This window comes from Cyprinus carpio, chromosome A1, assembly GCF_018340385.1.
Source record: "Cyprinus carpio isolate SPL01 chromosome A1, ASM1834038v1, whole genome shotgun sequence".
Lineage (NCBI taxonomy): Eukaryota > Metazoa > Chordata > Actinopteri > Cypriniformes > Cyprinidae > Cyprinus > Cyprinus carpio.
Genome location: NC_056572.1, coordinates 13,020,876 through 13,032,899, shown reverse-complemented (window position 1 = coordinate 13,032,899; position 12,024 = coordinate 13,020,876). Strand labels below are relative to the sequence as shown.

The 12,024-nt window shown below is 34.9% G+C and overlaps 1 pseudogene; it reads left to right on the top strand.

The window, feature by feature from the left end:
* The window catches only part of LOC109065683, a 196,628-nt pseudogene that overhangs the window by 162,011 nt on the left and 22,593 nt on the right, over positions 1 to 12,024 (top strand).

Here is a 12,024-nt window from a genome sequence, read left to right as displayed (position 1 = left end):
AACCTTGTCTGTGAATCTGGGTGTAAGTGTACTAAGTGTACTTGAGTTCCTCTACTGGAATATAATGTTCTGACTCAAAATACTTAACAAGAATAGACAATAAGAATTTGACTTAAATAAGAACAAGATGGCGTGTTAAAGTTTTTTTTTTTTTTTTTTATGCGAGCATTAAGGAAACATTCCATTTTGTATTTTAATAATTTATAATCTGAAACAAGAAGTAAAATCCAAATAAACAACCAACTAAAAATGTTCTAAGAACGATATTATTATTATTATTATTATTATTATTGTGCTAATAAATTAATTAATTGGTTATTTTCTTTTTCTTTTGTAAGCTAATGATGAATGTGTACTTGAGCTACTTAAAATACTTAACAAGAAAAGACGAAAATATGAATTTGTCTTAAAAGTAGACCAAGATTTTGACATTTTTAGTTTTAAAAGTTTTTTTAAACTTTTTTCTTAGTTATACAAACATTAAGGGAACTTTTTTTTTGCTTATATGAACATTAAGGGAACATAATTTTTTATAAATTTGCAAGCATTATGGGAATGTTACTTTTGCCTTAATGTTTTCACAAACAAGTAGTGAAAAAAAAAAAATGTAGAAGAAATTCCAACTAAAAACAATCCATTAATTATGTATGCATGTTTTTAGGCTTATAATGAAGTAGTGTCTATGTGTACTTAAGTTCCTCAACTGGAATAGAGTGTTCTGACTCAAAATACTTAACAAGTATAGATGAAAATATGAATTTGACTTAAAAGTAGAACAAGATTGCATTTGTGCATAATCTTATTTTAGCCTCCGGCTAACTGGGAGAATTTAAAATGACTTTCTATCCAATATGGGCTACTGCTTTTTTTCCACTTGGCTATGCATTGGATGAGTTTTAAGTTAACCCTCCAATTTATAATGGAGAGATGTGATGGTTAAATAAATATTAAGTTAGAGAGAACTTTTTCTTCTTCTTCTTCTTCTTCTATAAGGCAATGGGATGGAATATCCCAGCAATACCATGTAAATGTAATCGTGCATACTGTCTAATGCATATTTATCATGTGTTTGCCAATGGTATGCTTTCTCTCTTTCTCATCTCGACTTTTAATAAAATCCCTTTTTCCACTGTTTTTTGCTTCCGCATCCCAGAGGATTGTCTGGAGGACGATGCAACACAGCGTAAGCCGTCTAACCCTCCTCTCACTTTACCTTCATCATTTGTCTTGTGGCTTCCAGCCTTCTTTCCATCTTTCCTCCTCTTCTTCCATCCTCTTGTGTAATGTAGTAAATTAGCTCAAAAGGGAAATGTACGTATATAAATAATTACAATTAATAATGATAAATTACAATTATTTATGAGCTACCAGTAGTATCTGTAGCAGAATTAAATTGCCATCTACTAATCTGTTCGTCCAGCGAACATTTAGCGTAAAGTCATATAAACTCTCTAAGAAAGGTTATTTTCTTGGCCACAGAAAACAACCTTCTTACAGTAGCCTAATAATGCATTAGAGCATGTAGCAAGGATCAAAATTGTAAAGGGACAATCAATTTGCAAGGCAAAATCAGAAACTCATGTAATTTGTGCACAAGAGTTTTATTAACTAAACACTAACACAAACTAGTGTAACAAACAAACAAACAAACATACATACACTCATGAGTGCATACAAAAGGGGAGCTAAAGTGGATGAATGAAGCCATTAGAGAAACCAGAGAATGCAGTTATGGAAAAAGTCAGTTAACCACCTGAGTGAAACCATCAGCGCTGTTTATAATGAGGTCTATAGCTTATACTAAACCTCTGTTTTGTTTAGTTAAATGTACGATACTTGCATTGCCTTGGTCGTTGACGAGTGTCCGGATGCAGTCTCGCATAAAAGTCTTGATGGTTTCAAGGTTTTGGACTTGCGATCACATTCTTCTGGGTTTGAAGAGTGATGAATTCCAAAGATGTTTTGACTCGATGGTGATTGGGAGTTTCTTCCCAGTGGAAAGTGAAAAAGAGCTAAGAGAGACATCAGAGGTCCTAGGATCTTTGGTGAATGGAAAGTCAAGGCCGAGGCCTGGCAGGAACTTAGGGTGTCCTTAGAAGCGTTTTAGCTCACATCCTCATCTTCTCAGATTCTAACAAAACCGAATATGTGTGTTCATCTAATGATAATTGATTTATTAAATCTAATGAAAAAATGGTGTCTGATTGGACCAAATGCTACAGTACTTTCTCTTGTTTTCTGAGTAGTTTTGCGCTGTATATCCTTGCTGGCAATAATTAAGGAAGCTGTTTGGTCCATCCTCTCATTAAAGGGATAATTCACTTAAAATTTCTCATCATTTACTCTCCATTATGTATTTCCAAACCCGTTTGACTTTCTTTACTTTACAAGTCACTCTTTTTCATGCAATTACAATGCATATGGAGACTGAAGTTTTCAAGCTTAAAAAAAAACAAAAGAACTTAATAAAACTATGACAGTGAGTAAACGATGACAAAATTTTATTTTTTGGCTAATTGTTGAATTTACGTAGGATGTGTATTGAGCTAGTGCCATTTCAGTCCAATAAATTATTTTTGTTCAGTTGTTTGAGGTCAGTAAGATTTTTTGTTTTGAAAGAAAGTAATACTTAATTAGCAGAAATGCAGACATTCTATCAAAATGACAGTAAAGACATTTATAATGTAAAAAAAAAAGATTTATAAAAAAAAAAAAAAAACCGCTGTCCTTTTGAAATTTCTATTGACCAAAGAATCCTATATATATATATATCACGGTTTCCGCAAAAATGTGTAGCAGCACAACTGTTTTCATCATTGATAATAATAACAAATGTTTCTTGAGTGGCAAATCAGCATATTAGAATGATTTCTGAAGGATCATCTGACAATGAAGACTAGAGTAATGATGCTGAAAATTAAGCTTTGCTTAATTTTACTTAATTATGCTTAATATACTACAATAGAAAAAATAAATTGTAATAATATTTCAAGATATTACATTTTATTTTGCTGTATTTCTAATCAAGTAAATGCAGCTATGTTGAGCAGAAGAAAACAGAAAAAAAAGTATCAACCCCAAACTTTTGAACGGCATTTATATATATATAATGTGTGTGTGTGTGTGTGTGTGTGTGTGTGTGTGTGTGTGTGTGTGTGTGTGTGTGTGTGTGTGTGTGTGTGTGTGTGTGTGTGTGTGCGTGTGTGTGTGTGTGGTATAAATAGCTGATAATAAAGCGTAGAGCTCAGGTTGCTCTATAGGGATTGTCACTGTAGTAAATGTCCGATCAGTTGCTTGCTTGGAAAAAAGGTTTGCTAACTGAGAAATAGCCTCATGTATCAGGTAGTTGAAATTGTCCTTACAGAAGTAAAGGCTTGGAAGAGAATCTTTGTGCTGTTCTCTGCCAGTGTTACTCATAACACAGAAGATGTGGAGTGGCAGCAAATAACTGTGCCTGCCAACGCAGCTAATTCAACACTGTACAGTTACCAAGATCAACAAAACACTCTGAACAGACTGCTGAAGTGCAACACTGAGAGATTATTATTATTATTGATTCCAAAAGTTGATTCCAGACTCATTTAGAAAAAGAGATTGGTAAAATGGTTACCATCTACTAAATAGATATTTTATTTGTACGCACACAGATTAGCAACATCTCTGAGTATTTGAAAGCATCTTTAAAAAGGATTTGTGATTGGCCTGAAATGAATAAACTGTTGACACCTCTTTCATTGCCTCCAAAATATCAATTTTAAAATGTTTTTTCTTGTTTATAAGAATGTTAAGGGGTCATTTCATTATATAAATGTTCTCTAAACACTCAAAATGTCAAGTTTTATTAGATTGCAAACATTGTTAATTTTGAATGTTCTGTGAAATTTCTGAAACAAGCAATAACATAACATAAAAAAATCATTAGATGAATGTCCAACTCTCTCTCACGCACTCTCTCTCTCTCTCGCTCTCTTACACAAACACACACACACACAAACACACACATACACAAAGTTACAAATAAGGTTCTATTAACATTACTGGATTGTTATTTCTGAATGTTCTTTGAATGTTCAAAACAGTTTTTGTTTGTTTGTTTGTTTTTCTTCTTCTTCTTATTCTTCTTCTTCTTCTTCTTCTTCTTCTTCTTCTTCTTGGTTATACTAACAATAAGAGAATGTTTTATTTTGTTATTTTGCACACATCATGGGAAGGATACTTCTGAAAGTTCTCTGAATGTTCTAAAACAAGTAGTGACATTAGTAGTAGTAGTGACACAAGAGTGAGTTAATAAATTATTACACAAGGTCGCCCAAGCAGGCTGCAGTTAAAATGTCATGAAAGAATCCTGTGAACGCAGTGAGAAAGCCGTTGACTAGCATGGAAAGCTTGACCTTGTTGGTTCCAAACATTAGTATTAGATCAAACGAAGAAATCACAGGTACCCTTCATTGTGCCATGAGTGCAGTCCATTACACCAATTGCATTTTGTACAACTGACCATCACTGCAAATTGTCTTGGAGAGTTTTTGAGAAAAGTGCATTTTTGTGCATTCACTTTAATTCAGTTTTGTGTGGAGTCATTAAATTGTTTGTAAAACCAGAAAAAAATAATAGTTAAAAGGTAAAACTGTTGAATAGAGTCTTCAACAGGAAACACTGTATGTTTCTAAAGGTGTTATTTTTTTTTTTTTCTAAGCATTTCACCAATTCCAAACCACATCAGTCTTAATAACTACAATTCATTTTGTATATAATCATTTATATAATGTAGATCAGTGTGGTTAGGCTTTGGTAAGATGTGCTTGGAACAAAAATCTGATCAGACTTGCCATTAAGTATGTTAAATTAATTATATATGATCATATGTCAATAGAGGTCCTTCTCAAAAAATTAGCATATTGTGAAAAAGTTCATTATTTTCCATAATGTAATGATAAAAAATAAACTTTCATATATTTTAGATTCATTGCACACCAACTGAAATATTTCAGGTATTTTATTGTTTTAATACTGATGATTTTGGCATACAGCTCATGAAAACCCAAAATTCCTATCTCAAAACAATTAGCATATCATGAAAAGGTTCTTTAAACGAGCTATTAACCTAATCATCTGAATCAACTAATTAACTCTAAACACCTGCAAAAGATTCCTGAGGCTTTTAAAAAACCCCCAGCCTGGTTCATTACTCAAAACCACAATCATGGGTAAGACTGCCGACCTGACTGCTGTCCAGAAGGCCATCATTGACACCCTCAAGCGAGAGGGTAAGACACAGAAAGAAATTTCTGAACGAATAGGCTGTTCCCAGAGTGCTGTATCAAGGCACCTCAGTGGGAAGTCTGTGGGAAGGAAAAAGTGTGGCAAAAAACGCTGCACAACGAGAAGAGGTGACCGGACCCTGAGGAAGATTGTGGAGAAGGACAGATTCCAGACCTTGGGGGACCTGCGGAAGCAGTGGACTGAGTCTGGAGTAGAAACATCCAGAGCCACCGTGCACAGGCGTGTGCTTTTGAACCAGAAACAGCAGCAGAAGCGCCTGACCTGGGCTACAGAGAAGCAGCACTGGACTGTTGCTCAGTGGTCCAAAGTACTTTTTTCGGATGAAAGCAAATTTTGCATGTCATTCGGAAATCAAGGTGCCAGAGTCTGGAGGAAGACTGGGGAGAAGGAAATGCCAAAATGCCTGAAGTCCAGTGTCAAGTACCCACAGTCAGTGATGGTCTGGGGTGCCATGTCAGCTGCTGGTGTTGGTCCACTGTGTTTTATCAAGGGCAGGGTCAATGCAGCTAGCTATCAGGAGATTTTGGAGCACTTCATGCTTCCATCTGCTGAAAAGCTTTATGGAGATGAAGATTTCGTTTTTCAGCACGACCTGGCACCTGCTCACAGTGCCAAAACACCGGTAAATGGTTTACTGACCATGGTATTACTGTGCTCAATTGGCCTGCCAACTCTCCGACCTGAACCCCATAGAGAATCTGTGGGATATTGTGAAGAGAAAGTTGAGAGACGCAAGACCCAACACTCTGGATGAGCTTAAGGCCGCTATCGAAGCATCCTGGGCCTCCATAACACCTCAGCAGTGCCACAGGCTGATTGCCTCCATGCCACGCCGCATTGAAGCAGTCATTTCTGCAAAAGGATTCCCGACCAAGTATTGAGTGCATAATTATTTGAAGGTTGACTTTTTTTTGTATTAAAAACACTTTTTCTTTTATTGGCCGGATGAAATATGCTAATTTTTTGAGATAGGAATTTTGGGTTTTCATGAGCTGTATGCCAAAATCATCAGTATTAAAACAATAAAAGACCTGAAATATTTCAGTTGGTGTGCAATGAATCTAAAATATATGAAAGTTTAATTTTTATCATTACATTATGGAAAATAATGAACTTTTTCACAATATGCTAATTTTTTGAGAAGGACCTGTACTTGTTAGGTTTTATTTTTATTTTTTTTTTTATTATTATAAACCAACAAAATTAACTTGCAAAATAAATTTTTAATCACACTTCGGTCACACGACCTTCATCAGGGGTTATGATTGTAACCATGAGACGCCTGATGAAGGTCGTGTGACCGAAACGTTGTGTGATTAAAAATTTATTTTGCAAGTTAAGATAGTGTGCGGGAGATCCTTATATGTTTATACGACCCACCAGGTCTTATTTTTTCTACGCACCTATTACTTACAGGTGTGCGATGGAGTTCGTTCACTATTATTATATTTGTAAAATATATAAAAGCATATAATTTTCATTTTGGCATATGGCTAAAATGTTAAATAATTTTTGCCCTATTGGTAGAATTATTGGTCAGAATTGTGATAGTGGTCCTTATAATTTTTTTTTTTTTTTTTTTTTTTTTTACAATTTATTGGATACACCATATGTTTTTGCATACTTGCACGAGTAGTATCTTAAACATTCCTTGTTTCAGTTCCCTTCTGATGTTTATAAATAACAATGTTGAGCAAGTTAAACATTATCTGACTCCATGAGAGATCCATTAAGTTCTCAGCAATAAAACTCTCAACCCACAGGCCCGTTTTCATACTTGGCTAACAGACACAAACACCAGAGATCTTACAAGGTTAGACGCCTGACCATACAACATTTGCTAACTTGCTCATTGCCCTGTTTGCTTGTTTTTTTGTGCTTTAATGAATCATTTTGTGATGCAAACATTGCACCATCTACAGAAATCAGTGGCACTGATGACAAAAGAGTGCAAATGAGCCAGTGCTTGTGGGCTGATAACAGCAGGTAAACACGCGCTGGCCATCTGACTGAAATGTAAAGATGCATTGTCTGCGCTGTCATCCAAATGCAGCATTGCAGCTACATTGATTCTTCCTGTGCGTGTCTGGCAACCATACTCATGGGTACATGACTTGAGTCGTAAAAGAGCCACTGCTGCTAATCTCAGAGAACAGATGTTTATAGGAGGCTGAAGCTCAGGGTTTAAGCAAGAACAGGGTGGATATCCTTCATAAAATAATGATGAAGTGTTTCTCTATCAATATAGTCAATGTTTATTAAATCTATATGGACTCGTCAATTAACAGATATTGACTTATCGGTTGACTGGGAGAGGGTGTGGTCTAATCTAATCTTAACTTCTAAAAATTTGGCTCATTGTCTTATCCATTTCAAAGTCATCCATAGAGCATACATAACTCCTTACAAGAGGTTTAAAATGAAACTGCAATCGACCTGTAACGGTCATATCTGTGACATTGTATCATCAGGTACTTTTCTCCACATGTTTTGGGAATGTCCAATTGTTGTCAACCTATGGACACATTTGAATTCTGTTTTATCACTTTCACTACAACTTGATTTCATGTCTAACCCATGTTTATGTCTTCTCAATGACGATTCTAACTCCTGGATAAGTTCATTAAAGAAGAGAATGTTGTTTGCTGGTTTTACAGCTGCAAAGAAGACAATAAATCAAAACTGGTTTACTCCGAACATGTGTGCAAAAACATTTTGGATTCAAAGCCTCCTTAAAATAGTGACTTATTGTGAATATACAACAGCACAAATGAACAAGGCTAATCCTAGTACCATCGATGCATTAATTGATTCACAAATAATAATATGTCTGTTGTTCCCCCTTCCCTGTTTTGTTTGTTTGAATGGATGTTGTTTTGTTGAATCAAAATCAATAAAAAAAGTTAATCACAAATATATATATATATATATATATATATATATATATATATATATATATATATATATTTATAGTCAATAATTTTAACAGCAAGATATTTTAGCAATATGCTTTTGTGTTGTTTCTCTATGCTTACATCAACTGTTAAAGCAACTGTTCCCTTTTAGTCGGTTACTCTCGACGTCACGTCAGTGACCAACGAATTGGGAATCTCTCTAGAGAGACCAATCAACTTTGAGTGTAAATGAAACGAGCCAATGCACATTGGCATGCGATTATGGTATCCAGCTGCCACTGATCACAGGATGAGTATAAGTAGACAGCCCATTAAGGGCATTAAGCGCGCTGAAGTAGTGTTCATGGATGAGTCATGTTCCCATTGCGGGAAGATGACCATCTCGGAGGTGCGGACCAGGCTCCACTACCTCGAAAGGGGTGGAGTTCTGTTGCCTTTGCCACAATCTAGTTCTCTTCCCGGCAGAAATCAGGGGAGGACTACTTCTGGCAGTAGCTCAGGCAGTTTGAGGATCACAGTGGTGGCAACCCCTCCAAGGATCCAACCTCCCAGGGACCGCCACTCCTCTACAATACATAACGTTTTAATGAGGACCTTACAATGCATTTCAATTCAAGGTGCTGATGTTTGCCTACAAGACACAACCACTGGCACTGCACCAATATACCTAAACTTGCTAGTTCAGACTTATGCATCCTCCAGAAGCTTGTGTTCTGCAAGTAAACGACGCCTCGTGGTGCCATCCTAAAGAGGCACAAAACTCTCTCATGGACATTTTCCCGGACTGTTCCCAGCTGGTGGAATGACATCTCAATTCAAGCTGCTGAGCAATTTTCCAAAAACGTCTAAAGTCACATTTTTCGTCAGCACCTGACCAATTAATACTAGCACTTACCTATTCTGTTCTGTTCTGTTCTGTTCTAATTAGACTAGACTAAATGAGATTTGTCACAGCACTTTTGCTCTCTTGTTGGTCTTATTGCTTCTGTTGATCTCCTCATTTGTAAGTCAATTTGGATAAAAGCATCTGCTAAATTATTAAATGTAATAATGCATTTCAAGCGGTGGTATTTCGCATACGAAAGTAAACAAAAATGTCCTTAAAATCAAATATTGTTTGAAATTATCAAAATGATATATATGCTCATATATATGCAATTTTATATAAATTGATTGATTGATTGATTGATTGATTGATTGATTGATTGGACAAAAATAGTATATATGTTTCAAATAGAACATATTTAAAAATATTTATTTTAGTGTTTAGTCTTTTAGTTTTTATTTAGACAAACTAATATTTAAAATTGTATATATTTTAAATTATTTTAGCTTTTAGTTTTATTTTAGACAAATTTGTATGTTTTTTATAGTATTTATTTAAAATAACTGAATTTATTTACTTATTTATTTAGTGAAAAGTGTATTTTAATTGTATTGCTTTAAATGCATTTAGTATTATAGAATTTCCTTTCTGGCAATTATTATGCATTTCAAGTGGCGACCAAAATTATTTAGAATGCAGAAGTAAACAAAAAGTTTCTCAAAATCAAATATTCAAATGTTTTAAGTATAAAAAGGCTGCCTGCTGTGAGAGCAGCTCTCTTGATCTTTGGAGCTTAAATGTCTGAAGTGATTTGGATCAGAGACCTGGAAGGTTCTTCCTCTCTGTGAATATAGGAAAGTTGTTAAGGGTAGCACTTTTGCAACTAAAAGCCGTTCGCTGTACGTGACCCAAGTATCATAAGTATGATTAAGGAAATGAATTTACATAGGTTTTATAGCTCATTGAAGTTTTAATGGGAGCACTTAGCTCTGAGACTTATAGATGTCCTCTCGGGAACAGAGTGAATGAGAACACGAGAACAAGCCATTTAAAGTAATGACGCTCTTCATGCTGTATAAGACACTAAATTGTGTCAGGAAGTTGAGCTGGAGGTGTGTTAAAGTACATGTAGATAACATAAGCTGCCATACTCTTTAAGCACTGATAGATTTATGTCTTACATCATACACATCACAGACATCAGTAGTTTTATTTTTAAGTTAGCAATCTCAGTATGCAAGATAATTAAACTATTATTTATTTAAAAATTTATATTAAATTTTTACAATAAATTGTAGTTTAAGAAAATTTTTGCTTAATTAAATTTAAATAAATGAATAATTTTCTAAATCCTTAAATTACACATTCTAATCCCACCGCAATGATATTAAATCTAAATATCTAAATAAACACTTAAAAACAAATCCAACCAAATTAATAAAAATACACTAAATGATCTGACAAGTGTTGTTAATTTTATCTTACCATATATGTTTCTCTTTAAAGACACTCCTATTGGAAAATAATAATAATAAAACCTTCAATAAAATCTTCTAGGAAGTGTTTTGGAAATGCACATTAAATTTTGAGAAGTTAAAGCCATGCTCAACTGTGTTTTCAGATGATAAAATGTTCTGCAGTTGAATTTGTGGTAATCCACATTGTGGAGGATGTTTTGGAGGCGTTCGCTCACTGCAGGCCCACTTGTGTGTAGGCGTCTAACCGGACTGTTCTTCATCTAGGTTGAAGGCTCGTCTGACTAATTACTTGACTTCCAGATGTCTCTGGCTTATGTGTACAGACACAGCAGAATGTCAAGCGGATGACATAGGTTTCAAGATAAACCCATGGTTGCAGGTGATTTGTAAGATGTCATGTAAGTTGCTTTTGTTGGCTACTAATCAGTGGCTTGACATGCTCATGCCAACTGATGCATGAACTGAAAGCTGTCTTCTTACATTATGAATCATCAACTGTGATTTAGTATGTTTTCCAAGTACCGATTGCTTCTAATTTGCATCATAACATCTAAAAAGATGGCAGGGCATCCGAAGAAAAATGGCCGTTGCATTTGCGTCAACCCATAAACACGGCCATAAAGTTCCAGCAGAAATAAAAATATTTTAATTTAACCCATAGTTGTTTCTTATCCAAACAGATACGCCTTTATTGGATATTATAAATGCCATTTCCATATACTCTCCATCTTCAGTGCATGTAGGAGGCTTTTAACAGCAGCCAGAGGAGAAATGGAAATAAATGAAGAGGTTTTGATAACTCTAGCAGAAAGATGAATAAGTGAGCAACATCTGCCAGGTCATTCTCATGCTACACCATCGGCTTCATGTGAATCAGGTGTATAAACGCCTGCTAGGGGACTTGTAAGTGTAAAATGCCAATATGCATTCCTACAGCAGCTTTTTAATTATATGTCAGAAGGATTTTATGTTGGACTTGGCAAAAAATGGCTCTGACCAAAGCAACTGGATCCATGTTCTCTTATAGGCTGCCAGTGGTGCATTTTTGTCCGTTAATGCCAAGCGTAATTATCCGGCGAAAAAAATGAAGACGTTTTATAACCTCGGTCAGCCAGAGCTCTAGGATTCTGTGCCCTGAATACATTCATAACATCATAAATAGAAAAACTTTTCCTGACTTTAATATCACTAGTGCTGGCCCGAGTGTCTTACAGTACAGAGATGTTAATATTTTAGCAGAGGATTTTCTTTCAGGCTGCAAAATATTTCTTCATTCTTTTTATCTCGCTATTTTTTTATTTTTTGTATTTATTTAATTTTTTTTGTATAGTGTAAAAGAGGTTCAACATGACTTCAGTTTAAGTATGGTTATATAAAGTTTCTCAAAAACATTTTCATCAGAGAAGTTGCATTTTCCATACAAACTTGCAGAAATTTCCAAAGCATTGTGGATGACATGTAACGAGTTTCCACTTAATGAACATTAATGTATATTTCAATATTAAATTCAATATTTGTTAGT